The 15,203-nt window shown below is 37.7% G+C and overlaps 1 pseudogene; it reads left to right on the top strand.

The window, feature by feature from the left end:
* The first annotated feature begins 12,616 nt into the window (after positions 1 to 12,616).
* LOC131687601 (heat shock protein 70 B2-like) lies at positions 12,617 to 13,849 on the top strand (annotated as a pseudogene).
* The last annotated feature ends 1,354 nt before the right edge of the window (positions 13,850 to 15,203 follow it).

The raw sequence follows: 15,203 nt of genomic DNA, 5'->3' as shown, positions 1-15,203 counted from the left end.
ACAGTTGGAAGAACGAATTAAATGTCAGGTTCGAGCAAATGCAAGCGTCGAAAATTGAAGGTCAGGTTTCAATAACTTGACCGCGAAAATAATAACTTAAAACCATGTAGGCCATTGGAATACGGTGTTTACCTGTGGGTAAAAACACTGTTATATGCTGACTATATTATGTCACCCGTTGCTTTGCGCAAGGTGACTTATTACTTTATGAATCACGTGCAGTTATGATGTAGTTTATTTAGCCAGCCTTGACCATAGTCAAGCTTACTTTAGAACATCAGGGTGGCTTAATTATGATTAGCATAATATTTGTTATAAGGTTTTGTTCGAAATAATGAATAAATTAATAATATTGAAAAATTTATTAAAAATCGCATGGCAGCAGAGTGTGCTGTGGAACGAAAATATTTCAATAAATATAAAAATATAATAATAAAAGGATTTAATCCAGTTAATATTCCAATTATACTTAATAGCTGGCAACCATATTAAATATTTATTCTATTTTGAAAAGATGGATTACGAGTTTCCGAAGACGGAAGCAATTCAATGCATTCCAGAATTTGATGGATCTACCGATGAGCTAGATGCATTCATCTATCATATAGAACACTTTGAAAAACAAATACCCCAGGGAGTGTCACGAGATGAGTTGATCTACGTGGTACTCTTAAAACTAAGAAAGAATGCAGCAGCCCAAATATTGAAAATTAAAGCCGATACTTGGCCAGCATTAAAAGAAAATTTAATAAAGAAATTTGGTAAACGAGAACGGATAGAAGAGGTAATTTCAAAAATTGAGACCCTTCGACAAAGTCCGAACGAATCGTTTAAAGAGTATAAAATACGGGCTGAAATAATAAAAGACCAAATTGATGTTTATAATGAAGGGACTGGCATCAAGGATATGCCAATGATTATTAGCCTTAGATTACATTTTATCGCGGGTCTGCGAAATGAAGAGTTAAAATTATTTGCGCGTGGACACAGAAGGATGCCACTAGTGCAATTACTGGACTACTTAGAGAAAGTAGATATTGAAAACCAGTGTCTGAAAGAGATAGAAAGCAGGCTGGAATTGTTAGAATTATCGCGTACACGTACTGTTACGCAACAATGTTGGACACCGAAAAGATATATCGGAAATCCAATTCATTATATAGATGAAGGCAAAAATTATGAGCTACCTGAAAGAAATTATCGGCCAGAAATAGGCGAAAGTAATTTCAAATATTCACCGCAGAATTATGCGGAAACTTACTGGTCAGATTTTGATCAAACTACAAAAACTAAAATTTTTAAACAGAATCAGAAGCCCCGAAGGCAAGATTATGATTCTAACATAGGTCACTACCAAGACCAAAATAGCCAATTGGGCGTAAATTGCTTCACGAATGAAAGAAGCATAAATACAAATTTACGGAATTATTACGCAACCAGACAGGGTGCAAATACTAACAGGCAGTTGCCTGCCGAAAGATACAATGGCCACGAAAGGCCCAAGACAAGGCCAGATAACGGCAATAATAAATTGGGAAGAGATACTTCTCAATATGAAAAATTGAATATAGAATGTACTAGGAACAATCAGTTACTAGTAAATATCGCCTCAGTTGCAAGGCCAGATACTAAAGTTAAGTATATGCTTGATACAGGAGCATTCCTTAATGTAATAAGATGGGACACGCTCTCGAAAATTGGAGCCAGACTCATCAATTATAGAGATAAAGTAAATATTACCGGTTTTAATCTGACACAGACAGAAACCATTGGGTCAGTTGAGACCAATTTCATAATTGGGAATTCCGATTATAAAATTAAGTTTTATGTGGTAAAAGACCTATGTGTTCCAGGAATTATTGGAGCAGAATTTTTAAAAGAACACACAGTTTTTATCTCCCAGCATTTGGACTACATCGCACTCAGTAAATCGAATGAGTTCGACAAAAAGTCAAATGGAGATAAGATACAAAATACTGATAATTTTACGTTAAGAGGGGAAAATATTCCGAACAACGCGAATGAAAAGAATCCAACTAAATACGTCGAAGAAAAACGTAATAAGACCCCCGAAGGAAGGGACGCGATTAATAATAGAAACCAAAATAAAATGGTAAGAGATAATGAAATGCCCTCAAATATGTCGCGCAAATGCGAAATTACAGCCGAGAAGGCAAGCCAGACAGAGGCAATTATAAATTATACTGATGCTGGGTCTCAGTACAATATGGAAGAATTAAATAATCAAATTGATACACTTCACAGAAGAAAGTGTATGACTAGTATGGTCCCAGAATACGGATCAGAAAATAGGACAGTTTTAAGTGATTATGGTACAAATAAGAATTACTACAAAAAGAATTACATGAATGAATCCAACGACGAGAGCTTCGTGGATTCCTATTATGAAGAACAAATTTCAGAAAACTTGGATGACAACCAGGACTATTGTCTGGTTGAAAATAAAAAGTACGATCAGTTACGTGGTAATGAACGAACTGAAAAATTATTAGAAATTCTTAATTTGAATCATTTAGAAGGATATAATTTCCAAGCCATGGAATCAATAATGGCTGAATATAGTGATGTGTTCTACCAAAAAGGAGACCATCTAACAACTACAGACGCGGCGGTCCATGAAATAGAGACGACGTCAAACGTGCCGATAAATAAAAGGCAATATAGATTTCCCGAAGCAACGAAAAAGCATATAAATGCAGAAATCGAGGAAATGTTGAAGCAGGGCATTATTAAGCCTAGTAAAAGTCCATGGAACGCACCGGTTTTGTGCGTACCTAAAAAGGACGATGAAAACGGAAATAAAAAGTATAGAATCGTGGTCGACTTTAGAGCATTGAATTTAGTAACGAAACCATTCGTATATCCAATCCCGCTGATCGACGAAATACTCGACAACCTCGGAGGATCAAAATATTTTTCAACATTGGACTTGAAATCTGGATTTTACCAAGTCCCGATCAATCCAAAAGATGCGGCTAAAACAGCCTTTTCCACCCCAAAAGGGCATTTTGAATTCACAAGAATGCCTATGGGCCTTAGAAATAGTCCATCAACATTTCAGAAGTTGATGAACACAATATTATATGAAATTGAAAATGTGAAAGCTATCGTTTACCTAGACGATATTATCATTTACGGGTCGACCATTGAGGAACACAATGAAAACCTCATAAAAGTTTTGAAAGCTATGCGCCGACACAATTTGAAAATTGAGGCAGGAAAATGCCAAATCTTAAGAACCGAAATTAAATATCTCGGACATGCAATTGATTCAGAAGGCATTCGGCCGACGGAAGATAATATAAAGGCCATCAAAGAAATGACTGTGCCAAAAACAGTTAAAGGAGTCCGTTCTTTTTAGGAACGGTTAATTTTTATGGTAAATTCATACCACAAATAGCAGAAAAACGTAAACCATTGAACGATCTGCTAAAGAAAAATGTAAAATTTAGTTGGACTAATGAATGTCAGAAAGCATTCGAAGAATTGAAAGATTTTTTAACTTCAGATACTCTGTTGGTAAGACCGAACTACAAAGATACGTTTGTGATCACAACAGATGCAAGCGAGTATGCCATTGGTGCAGTACTCTCTAATGAAAAGTCCACCGATAGACCCATAGCCTATGCGAGCAGAGGTCTAGTCGGTGCAGAAAGAAGGTACCATACGATAGAAAAAGAATTACTTGCAATCGTATGGTCAGTAAACAGGTTTAAACACTTTATATACAACCAACAATTTATTGTCTATACGGATCATAGACCATTGATCTCGATATGGCATTTAAAAGAGACTTCCCCGACTCTTACTAGACTTCGCCTAAAATTACAAGGGTTAGAAATGGATATTCGCTACAAACAAGGCAAGGACAATGTTGTAGCCGATTTTTTATCAAGACTTCATCCGGAAACCGATAAGGATGAAATTACTCACACTGTCGCTGTAGTTACTCGACAGCAAAAGCGGCAACAGCAGCAAGAAGATAAAGAACTTGCGAGGCGGACAGACGCAGAGAACAAAACCCCAACACAAATTACGGATCAAACGGGAAGATTTGGTCTTTTCAAGAATAAACAGATATCCGAGTGGAATCCGCACATGGATGGTTTAGAGAATATCGATTTCGAATGGGACGAGAAGAGTGATGTTGAAAGATTGATCTCACATCAAGACTTCCAGAATGATCTAGCCCAAGGACGTATTGATTTTAAATTATTAAAATTTTCGAAGAGCAAGATCGAAGAAAGACAAACAGACGCCACATTCGTGATTGTCAACAGTAAATCAGCCTATAAAGAGCTAAGCGAATTGGTCGACCTACCTCATGGGTTGAAAGATTATTTGAACGGTAGAGTATTTGCGATACCCAACCGAAAAATATGGGGAATGATATTAAACGGGTCGAGCCGATCAAGAGCCGACACAAGAGTATTTTTTGAAGGGTTAGTTGACGCGTTTGCAAACTGTCCCGAACATATGAAAGGAGATAAGAACATTCAAATTATCTCTTACAGAAATATACAAACTACACTGGAAACAAATATTTTAAGATTCATTGCAGGAAAATTCAATAAGGTGTTCACTCTATATGCACCAGAGAAAGAGCGAATGCACGTACCAGTAGAAGAGAGAGAAACTGTTCTTAAAGAGTTTCATGACTCTCCGCTGGCCGGACATGTCGGAAGTAAAAGAATGTTAAAACGTATAAGCCCACTATTCGAGTGGAAAAACATGCGTAGAGACGTAGAAAACTACGTCAAACAATGTGACTCGTGCCAAAAGAATAAAATTGGTAGGTCCAACAAGATTCCGATGAAAATTACAACTACTTCCATTGCACCTTTCGAAAAATTGTACATGGATATTGTAGTATTACCCGAATCAGATTGGGGAAATAAATACGGTCTAGTCATGCAAGACGACCTAACTAGATTTTTAACAGTAGCACCGATGGAGAACCAGGAAAGTTCGACGGTTGCCCAAACTTTTGTAGAAAACTACATCTGTAAATTTGGAACTCCCTTGGAGTTAGTTACAGACAATGGAACAAATTTTGTAAGTTCCTTAATGAAAAATGTATGTAAGATTTTAAAAATAAAGAAAATCACCACAAGTACCTACCACCCACAAGCTAATTTGGTGGAAAGGTCCAATAGAGAATTAAAAATCTATCTAAGGCAGTACGTTGGAAAGGATCCGAGAACTTGGGATCAACACTTGCCTTTCTTTACGTTTGAATATAATACAACGTTAAATTCATCGACTGGTTACACACCATTCGAATTACTATATGGTCAACGCGCAAACATCCCGAACTCAGTATACAAATGGTACAGTGATGGCGTATATTATGAAGATTATGTGAATGAGATGCGGTCTACATTCAAGCGCATACATACTCAAGCGCGCGAAAATTTGATTTTATCGAAACAAAAAAGAAAAGAAATATACGATAAAAACACAAACGTATGGCAACCCATGTGGGGCGAATTGGTGTTAGTTAAAGCCAACCCCATAGGTGTAGGACAGAAATTGCAAAATCTATGGAGAGGACCATACGAAGTGGTCGAACTGCCAAGTGAGCAAACAGCCATAATTAAAAACGGAAATAGACTTGAGAAAGTACATGTCAACCGATTAAAAAGGTATATGGACTGAGCTCTAATAAAAAAAAATGTACATAGTTGTAAATACATATGTACATATTCACCTTATTAAACTATTCTACATATAAACACAAGTAGCTATTAAATCAATATGTATATACTAGCCAGCATTGTGTATACTGAAATAGGAACAAAGAATAAATATGTGTACGAACAACACAACGAAGAACAAATAAATAACGGAATGCAAACTGAAGGGCAAAGTATAATACGAGGACATAATGTTTAATTTAAAAAAAGGGTTTATGTCAAAAAAAAAAAAAAAATCAAAAGTTTAAAATAAAATAAGCAGTGTCTGTCGATAAAAAGCAATTTAAAATGGTAGAAAATATAAAGCCGGAAAGTGGGAAATTTTTTTTTTATTAACGAGTCAAGTAGACTGTCGTATAAAATATGGGATATAATAGAAACACGAAAAAGATGCAATCGAAGGAAAGGTTGCGAATAAAAGTAATATAAATTTTGCAAGGTTGTTTGCAAGTGTAACACAGGAAAAAGTGCAATCAAAAGGAAGGTTGCAAAATATTGACAATGAATACAAGAGATGGTCAGAGTCCAAGAAACCTGAACCAAACTAAGGCAAAAATACAGAAGGGCCTGAGTCAGCAAACCAGAGCCAAAATAAAAGTCAAGAGCCAAAAAGCCAGAGTCAAAGGACCTGAGTCGAGTGCAATTTATAAAGTAAAAATAAAAGAAGGCCTGAGTCAGTGAACCAGAGCCAAAATAAGAGTAGCGCCAAAAGCCAGAGTCAAAGGACCAGAGCTAGAGCCAAAATCATAGGGTGTCTCACGTATTTTCTAAATCGGATCGTGTAAGCTATACTACGATTTGAAACTCCAGAGTTGACAATACCGAAGAATCGAGATTAGAAGCACAAGAATGAATGGACAAGGGGAGGTAGGACTCCTGAGAATGACAAGGGTGACTGAACACAAGGAAACCTACGCCGGTATGCATGATAAATGAGTGAAGTATGAACGAGTGTTAAAATTTCAGATAGGACGAAAAGGTTGACAAACGAGACCGAATTAAGTAAGGGCGAAAAGGGTGAAGAACAGGAATACGAGACAAAGACGAAGGGAATAATCATTAGGAGATCTTAGCGGTGAAAACAAGGGAAAAAGTTTCATAATTAAAGAAAAGTGTTAATGGACACTACAATATATAGGTGATGAAAGCGTCACGAAAAACGTGAAAGTGGGAGTAGAAGACATTATCGAACAATTTATAAAGAGACGTGTAACGAACACGCTCAGAAGATTACATTTTACCAAAGAGACGCGACATGAATCCGTCCAAGGTACTGATTAAAACATAAATACACATAATGAAAGGCAGATGAGTAGTAATGGCGAGTAAAACGCCCAGATGAGAAATATTTTATGAAAAGGGCAAATATGCCAAAAACAAAAAAGTTATCAACAAGTTGCAGTAGAGACAGACACTGCAGAAGAATTTCATTTTCAATTTCATAAGAGTCGCAAATGAGCGTTATTTTTTTTCTATCTTTCTAAATATTATTAGGAAAATTTCGATTTGGTTTCACAAGTTGCGCATCAGTCCACCTTGGCTATTGTAATTTTCAGGTTCTCTCTAGGATGGATGTAGTTGATTATGGTAAGTAAGTTGTCAGAGTACTTTTCCTTCATAACCGCATGGTTACAAATACCATGTATCTTTTCGGGAATTTAAGTTTTTATTTACAGGTACCCTCCTGGGTAACCTCAATTGGATAGGGGGAGATGTCGAAGCAACAAATACACAATAGCCACAATAGACAGGAAGGAAGATAACGAAGTATTCCCGCAAAAATACTTACCTCGCTTCGACAAATGTTGTCGACACAAAACATTTTTGAAAAAAAAATTTTAAGAAAAAAAATGCATTATGAAAAAAAAATTATTATGAAAAAAAAAACACAATTACAAAAAAAAGACACAACTCGAGGAACACACAAAAAAATATATTATCCATCTCGAGCTTAAAACAATATCACAAAAAAGAAATTTACTAAAAACGAGCACAATAGGCAAAAGAACTCGAAATTATTAAAATGAGCAAAGTAGCAAAAGATCTCGAAAAAAAAACAAAAAAAGAAAAAAAAACACATCTGGGCAAAAAAAGAAGGAATTGGGGGAAATATACTAACCACTAACACTCTTTTTCTTTTGCAAAGAATCACCGACAAAAATAAATTAGAAGATTAGGAAGATTGCCAATCGAGTCGGTTTTCATTTTAAAACAAACTATAAACAAAAGTAATTTCACATATGACAAATTTTGAAGATTAAAGCAAATGATTGAAAACAAACACAAATTGAAATAATTAAATAGATATAGTAAATTACAGGTTGAGAATGAAGGTAACACAAAAAAAAATTAGTTTGTTTATATTTTTAATACAATAATAATCTATAGCAGCCAAATTATCAAAACCGTACAACAAATAAGCAAATAACGTATATTGACAAAAATAATAATAACTACTAAACATAGGAGATTTTGTATAAAGTGGAAGCAGAAGTCCAGAGAAGTGTGTGCCCTGTGGAGAAGGTAGTCACGAGCACTACCCACCGCGTTCGACAAGGATGGATTAAGGTAGCTTTGTTAGACTACCCACCGCGTTCGACAAGGATGGATTAAGGTAGCTTTGTTAGACTACCCAACGCGTTCGATAAGGATGGAACCAGTCGAAGGTGGTGACGGGAACGATTGAGGGGCGCCACAGAAGACAACAAGAACAAGAAACGGAAAGCCGCTACGCTACTGGAAGTAAGAAGAAGACATAGGGAGTGAAGTCGGTACAGCCAATACCCGGCTCACTCCAAAACACGAGAAAAAAAGGCCACAGCCGGGACATCACAACCCGACTACGGTCATATAATTAACTACAAAGTACTTCGGTCGGAACATTACACTCTGACCGATGATACAAGAACAAGAAGTATGCCGCACAGTCGACACACTACAATTCGACTGATGCTTGGCCAACACATATATATTGCCCCAGTCGGAACTACCATAACGTCCGACTGCGGTGAATTACCGAACGAAGACACGACTGGAGAAAATCAAAAGCCCAGTCAGCCGCTCCAATAATGAGGCACTATACGCAGTCGGAATTACCAAAACCGACTTTGCGCCGAAAGACAGCCACCGTCATGTTAGACACTGGTGGTTGGACATCCCGAAGCAAGGCGAATGGAGGGCACAGTCAGAAACACCAAACTCTGACTGGTGCGAATATAAACGAAACTAGGAGGGTGCAGGACCAGAGGAGGTGCCCCGAGATCAAAGTCCCGAAAACCATTATCGACCCGAGAGGAAGCAGCCAGGCAGCACACTGGTGAAAACACCGGTATAAGCATTGGACGAGCCGCGAGAAGGACAGCAGGGGTGCACACTAGGACCATCGTAAAGTTAGGATGTTAAGAAAATGTCAAATAATGATAGAAAATTGTAAATATTTGGTTTTGACAAAAGTAATAACAAATATGATTTTTGTAATGGCAATCTTAGGAGTTAGGACACAAAAGACTTTTTGACATAAATTTTTCTAATAACCCGCGCAATCGTCTTGATGGTGCGTCTCTCCGAGGCAACATCAAGCTCAGTAAGTAAGGGGGCATGCAGCGCCCATAGTTTTCGGCCAGCATCAACCTTGGAAAATTTCTCCAAGTGGTGCACCATGGAAGCTAATTTCCTGGGTTACATCACCAGCTACAGCCTTAAGCTAAGCTGATATTTTGATGCACTCGCGCTTTCCAAGCCATATGCTTACGGAAAAGAATAAACACTTTGTTTAATTAAACACAGTTTGTTGCTGCCAGCAGCAGACGGCGACGCTATTATAGAAAGTAAAGGCTTCCGAGTATGAGTCATAGTGAACTACTGATTCATCCACCGGGGTCTTTACTCTCGCGAGCGTGGAAAAAATGTTTTGTTTAGGTCTGAGACTCTCTCAGAGAGAAGTCTACACAGACGAAATGATAAAAGTCTTTTGCGTCAGATTGGAAGAGGTCAGTCGTAAAAAGTTAATTAGGGTCCGCACGGTTAGCAGGCGTGCGCGTGTCGGATAAGTCAGTCGGTAGAAGATAATTGTGAGGAGCAGTGATCTGCTTCATCGGAAAAAAGCCACTCAGGGATTTAGAAAAAGAATTATTTTGAGCGAAGATTACGCTGAAGTGAAAGTGATTTGGACGGTGATCATTCTGTGCCTAGGTTTGGAAGTAGTCAGGGGTAATTACGCGTAACAGACTCGTGACGTGCAGAATGGATATAGTCAATAAACCTAAGAAACTGTGTTAACTCATTCGATTGATAAACTATTGCTTGCATGTTTGATAATCAGTGGCCACCGTCGGCCGCGCTGTACAAATGTTAATGAATTCAATCAATTTATTGACTCACAACCGATAGTTTTATTTATTGAGCTCAATCCATAATTTTATTTAAAATAAAAATCTTTCACGAGTCGAATCAAAATTCACGCAGAACGCTTCTGCATAACATTTTATCGCGAGATCCTATTTTTTACATTTTCCTTTGTTTTGCCTCCTTTCTGCGAATAGCAACGTTGGCGTCGGTTGGAAGAAGTTACCAAATATAGACACTCGCTGTAAACCGAAACGATAAGTTTCCATTTCCCAACCTGTTTACCAACCGCCGGTGCGGTGTCGTGTTATGATGACGGTTAGTAAATTGCTTATACCCACGCCCGGTGCTGATAGTCTAACAACATAAAATCATGTATTGGACATTTTACAATGATTCTCCTTAACCTTGCAAAGCCACAGAGTTGGCAGCAGAGGGTTAAGTTGTTTGGAAGAGATGACAGTTAATATATGTTAACTAAAAATATAAAATTGTTCTATAAATTGCAAAGTTATTGCCGCGTTGACCTGAAAATTTGTCATTTCATTCATAATGGAACAATCATTGAAATTATGTCAATTTATGCTTTGTAAGATTTGAAATAACTTCGAAGTGTGGTCACGACACCCCTGTTATGTCATATACATTATCAACCCATCTTTTCATCATTCGTTTTGGTGTAGCTTTCGCTTAGTGGCACAGTTGCGACATTCACTGATTTTCTTGGAAGGATTTGCAAAAACCTTCGAGTTTGTAGATTAGAAAAACATTTTATTATGATTCACTGGTAGAAGTACAGAATTAACAAGCGCAAACTTAGTACTAGTTAATAAAAGAAACTTTCTAATTAAATTCTTTTTCCATTTTGCATTCGTCCTAATAAGGACGGTTTGTAGATAACTATGTTGATACAAGACGAGAATCTTTTGAAACAATTCAAACCTTGCCGACGATTGTTTTTAATGCGTACATACATCTTTCCCCTTTCGCAGCTCACTCCGAATGAGTACGCTTCGCATCAAGGCGTTCCTATTTATTGACTTTACAATGCAGATGGAAGGCCATCCTTTTGTTCGACAAATGAAAATATTTTCATCATTCGTTTTGGTGTAGCTTTCGCTTAGTGGCAGAGTTGCCACATTCACTGATTTTCTTGGAAGGATTTGCAAAAACCTTCGAGTTTGTAGATTAGAAAAACATTTTATTATGATTCACTGGTAAAAGTACAGAATAACAAGCGCAAACCTAGTACTAGTTAATAAAAGAAACTTTCTAATTAAATTCTTTTTCCATTTTGCATTCGTCCTAATAAGGACGGTTTGTAGATAACTATGTTGATACAAGACGAGAATCGTTTGAAACAATTCAAACCTTGCCGACGATTGTTTTTACTGCGTACATACATCTTTCCCCTATCGCAGCTCACACCGAATGAGTACGCTTTGTAGCCTTCGATATTTTGGTGGCAATTTTAGTGGAAGTTACTACCGCCTTTTCAGTGACTGCATTTCTTAGCCTTTGGCGTTTTGGCCTTCTCACTGCCACCAACGTTTTTCTTCTCTCCGGTGGTAGCCGATTTGATTGGTCGTCCGATGCAGCTTCTCATGACCACGCACGTCTGTTATGCACTGCGTCTTACACACGTTTGGCTTTGAGAAAAGCTGCGACACTCTTATTTATAGGTTTTATCATTAATGTTGATTCTCATTTAAAGTAGTTTTTGAACTATTTAAACAAATTTTATATAGCAAACAACGTATCGGTAGCAAGCGTTGAACGTTTTCCTTCCGATTTATGAAACAAGATTGGCAATCCGTTTAGTAGAAGAAAAGTTATTAAGGATCAAAATGTACGTAACGCTTTCGCTAATATGCTTTCTCGCTCGTTCTCGTGGCGTGCATGAGCCTTTCCTTTTCGTCCGGCTTCTAATGGCTTAACCAAAACTAATATGCCGGCTTTCCCCCACCAACTGCTCTCGTCAAGCAACCCAATACGAATAATCATAGGAACAAGCATGTAGTGGACCTATATATATAAACTTTTCATTATTTTATTGTTCATTTGCTGCACTATTTTGTCGGCTCTGTGTGGAATGGGCTGAAAATTTTCACTTTTCCGATTCGTTTTCGAAAGATTTTTCAAAACACTATTTTTCCGTTTATAATGAATGTCCTACATATTCCAAAATTTAATACAACATTGGTACAAATATTTTCGACAAAATGCCGAAGAAATTGATTAAATCCATTCAGTACAACAAAAGATATAAGCGTTCAAAATCTTACATCATTTTTCTTCCGAAATTTTGAAAAGGGGACCCCATATTGAAAGGTAAGTCGTTAGTCACGACAAAAAATGGCTGAAACATCTGCCACTGTTTAAATAGACCTTTCTCGTCAGACCTAACCCCCCTTTTGCTTATTTTTTATCGAAAGATTTCCTATTTTGATGAACATTCCCGTTAAAATGAGGTTTTTAGGACCTTTCCTGGCTTTTTATGATATTTTAAAAATTGCAAAATGCAAGAATGTTGAATTTTTTTTACCAGATCAAGAATGGTGAGACGCGAAATATACGTTTCGGCAGCACTGTTTTGTATATTTTCGATAATTTTACAGGTAACACTGTAAATGAAGTGGTGAGTCGCGATACCACATTCATTTTTAGCATTCATTAACTGCGGGTAAACCTCGCTGTCAAATTGGATTTTTTGTCAACAACGCCATTGCCGACGATTACCGCAACCGGACGTAAAACCAGCTATGTAGCCTTTCCCGACACAGAGCAGTTGATTGATGATGCTGCAAAGAACCAGGTTACGATGAACCTACGAAACACTGTACAACGCTATCAGGGACAGTGTTCGAAATCCGGTGATTACCTTCTCAACCTATTGCAAAGATTTGATTTTGACATTCGAGGTTTCTATCTTAACCATTGATGAAGGAGCGTTGTTCGAAGTGCATTCTGCTGCCGGACTCTACGATTACCAGTAGTTTCACATTGAAAGATGTTTCGCTACTCCCAAGCTTAATTATCTACTGATTCCCCGTGCAACTTTAGCTCGACCAGATCGATAACGGAGTAGCAGCCAGGGGTGGTCACACAAGCTCAAGGTATGCAAGAGCCAAGAACGCATTATCATCAAGCACTAAGGCTACAATCGGCATCTACGTTGATAGATAAAAACTACTACTACGACTGCTAAAATGGACAAGAGTTCAACCAGGATATTGTCCTGGTTCGAGGCTTAATTCGAATTCCAAAGGTCAAATCGTTTCTTCAGAATTTTATCTATGGAAAATCGCTAAACTCGTCGAACGACCCAGATGAAACTGTAGTTTAAGGCGCGACCCAGATTAAACTGTAGTTTATAGCTTGTAGACGTGGCTAAACTTTTGCTAAAAGTCGAAACCGCGACAGGTATGATTATTAAGCTAATCGAATGGAATAGTCGAACCCCATGTGAACAGACTCAGACGTTCACAACCAATTCGGTCAACGAGCCAGGAGTGTCAACTCATCTGTCGGGAATCCCAACTACGGTGTTCCACAGATTGAGTTTAAATTCGCTTTAGACGCCAATGGAGTTCTGAACGAGTCAGCTAAGACTACCACTGAGAGTATCATACGGCAAGGAGAAGAACATCACAATTAAAAATGATAAAGGTTGACTCAGTCAGGCTAATATAGATATATTGTTGTCCGTGGCTGAGAAGTTTCGTGGGGAAGCTGTAAAACAGCGAAAACCAGTCACCTCCAGTAATCAGCTAAAAGGTTGTTTCTAATCGGAGTCAGTCGACAAAAAACTGGGCGAGACGGTCAAAGGCACCTTTTGAAACCATTCCGACGACTCACTCCGCAGGCTGAATGAAAATGCGATTATAAATAAGTTTAAATACGGCAAACATTTTATTTTTTGCTTTTGTTTAAATAATCTGTTCTAAAATGGATTGCAATTACGATTCAACGAAAATTGTATTAGTAACTCCTTAATGTAATATTCTGCCAGTTTATGCCAACAGTGTGAAAAATTTCGCGCCCTTCGTTGTGCATCAGTGCGAGCAAAAAAACAACGATCATTTTTGTTTCGCGCGCATTCGAGAGATTGCCATAAGGGCCCCTTACACGAGGCGCTAGTACTGTCATTACTGAGCAATAATGCCACTTAAAGATCGTGTAACGCTAGTGATGACGGAATTCCCGTACAATTTGTAATGTCATTACTTAGTAATGACAATTTTATTACGCGTGTAAGGGCCCCTATAAAGCAACAACTCGACAAAATAAAAAAATTCTCGGGTTATTCCAAATCCTATTGGCTTATATGCACTTTCATGATCCGTGTTGTGTTAATTCCAGCACCCTTAGCTACGCTGTTTTCGCAGCAGTGATCCGACAAATCTAAATCCAACCCTCCCGCAACTTGACGTTTAGCCTAAGTTGCTTGAAACCACCGTGTTTCGAATGATGTCGCCACCATAGAACGTCGTCCACTAATTGTGATACTGTAAATTTCTCTGCGAGAAAATAATTTCGTGACGTCTTTTACGAACTTGTTTTCTTTATTTACATTCGGAAGAGATAATCAAGATGATCATTTCAAAACAGCGTAATAATTTAAGATAAATACAAACAAGTTAAGGATAGGGTTGCCACCGCTCCGGGTTTGACCCGGAGACTCCGGTTTTCTGGAGCGATCTCCGGGTTTTACATCAATTTCTCCGCGTTTGGTGAGAAGAAGCATAGTATCAATTTTTTTGGAATTAATTGATTCCTTACAAAATATTTAAAAAGTCATAGTTAACTATTACTCTGGCTCAGAATTATTTTTCCCAACTAACCCTTCGTTTCAAGGTGGTGAAGATGAGTTCACCAAATATTGCTGATTTGTTTCACTAAGTAATGAAAATGAAAAACAAATAATTTTTACCACAATTTAAGGTAAGTAATATTTCGCTATAGGCTACAATTGAAATGTTGCATGCTACTAAGTCGCTTAAAATGGTGTAAATTGCTGCAAATTTTACCTAACCACTTCACTGTTCATGTGACTTATCGTCCACAGTGAGAGTAGCTGGTGCTTTTGTATTGTTGACACTTAGGCGGGGAAGTGAAATACTACACCAGATTAAACCGATA

Source organism: Topomyia yanbarensis, chromosome 3 (genome assembly GCF_030247195.1).
Source record: "Topomyia yanbarensis strain Yona2022 chromosome 3, ASM3024719v1, whole genome shotgun sequence".
Taxonomy (NCBI): domain Eukaryota; kingdom Metazoa; phylum Arthropoda; class Insecta; order Diptera; family Culicidae; genus Topomyia; species Topomyia yanbarensis.
This window is presented reverse-complemented; position numbering and strand designations above follow the sequence as displayed.